Source organism: Brassica oleracea, chromosome C1, assembly GCF_000695525.1.
Source record: "Brassica oleracea var. oleracea cultivar TO1000 chromosome C1, BOL, whole genome shotgun sequence".
Lineage (NCBI taxonomy): Eukaryota > Viridiplantae > Streptophyta > Magnoliopsida > Brassicales > Brassicaceae > Brassica > Brassica oleracea.
In genome coordinates, this window is record NC_027748.1 from 10,231,805 (window position 1) to 10,233,752 (window position 1,948).

Here is a 1,948-nt window from a genome sequence, read left to right on the forward strand (position 1 = left end):
ATAGATTTTTAAAGAAAACCAAACTAAATCTAAACCAAACCGAACCAAACTAAACCCAAACCGAACCCAAACCAAAGCTACTTTGGTTTTAATTGGGTTGAGTTTTATAAAACCCAAATTAACTAAACCAAACCGAACCCGAAACTAAACCGATATGCCCACCCCTATTTATTCCCACGTTCGGATACCTTCATAGTTAAAACCCCTGTTTAAAGACGCGGCCGCCTAGCCACCCGCTTAAGCGTTGCTCGGAGTCCAACCGAGGCGATTATGACCTAATCGGTCAAACTAGGCGCTGGACCGCGTAAACTCGCTTTGACCACGTAACATCCGCGTTGACCGCGTAATACTACAAATCTTAGCCGCCTAAAACTTAAAAAATTGAACTATTGGGCTTACAGCGGGCATATGGAAACCCAATTGCAAGTTGTAATGATTGCAACTCTAAATGACTATTTATAGGCGTCTTCAGCATCTCCCCTCTTATGTTTAACCGATGTGGAACATTATTTCATAGGTGATTTTAAAATTTTTTTGTCTAAAATTAAGTTAACCCTATCAGTGGATTGATTCATGTACCTCATCCAGCGCTGACAACATCAAACACCAATAGACCACATCGTGCTTTGACGTTTGTGCATATACTGACGCATATATAAACATTCTTTTAATAAAAAATAAAAATATGACATTAACAATAACTTTTGTTAAACCAAAAAATTAAAACTTCAATAATAATATACAAAAAACTATTACATCCTAATATATTTATATTATATATTTAATTTAAATATTATAATAAATATAATAATAATAAAAACTAGTCCCCGCGTATACCCCGATTAATCTCCGATTTTTCGGTAACTCGCTAGGCCCGGAGTCACCGCCCGACTAGCGCCTAGCATAGTTCCGAACCGAACAGGGGTTAAAACAAAGAAATAGTTGATTTACATAAGCAACCCCGCACATACGAAAACACAGAATTTGATGTATATTTTTATATATAAATAATAGTACAACGCAAATCAAATATGATCAATGTTGAAGAATATAAAATATACAACACCAAATTTAACTAATATAGTATATAACAAATTTTATTATACATTAAAAATTGATATATACAAAAAATAAAAATACGCTTGTGCCGATGGGTGATTCATATTCTAACAATTTGAAAATCAAAATAAAATTAATCAATATAAACTATAAACAAATTGTTTAAAAATGCCATATTAAATAATTATTTCATACAGTACATTTTGAAAATACACACAATTATTTTTACAATATAAATTTATACTAATAAAATAGATCTTTTGAGGCTCCAATAGACCTTTTGAGGCTCCATAGAGCGTCCACATCAGCAAAAAAAACTTCTCCCGAAAGATGACATGTGGCATAAAATATAGTTTTACATTCTAATATTACTAATTTTTGAAAATTATAAATAATATGTAAACATACAACATAAAAAAATGGAAAAACTACATTAAACATATGTAAAATTACCATTTTTCACTTAAAAAAAGACGGCCTATCTCCATAATGTAACATTACCGTTTTATAAAACAAAAACAAAAAACATTATATATAATTTCGAAAATAATAAATATATGTAAACATACAACATAAAAAATGGAAATACTACATTAAACATATAAAATTATAAATAACATGTAAATATACAACATAAAAAAATGGAAAAACTACATTAAGCATATGTAAGATTACCATTTTTCACTTAAAAAAAGACGGCCTATCTCCATAATGTAACATTACCGTTTTATAAAACAAAAACAAAAAACATTATATATAATTTCGAAAATAATAAATATATGTAAACATACAACATAAAAAATGGAAATACTACATTAAACATATATAAGATTACCATTTTGCATTTAAAAATAACAATAATATGTAAACATACAACATAAAAAAATGG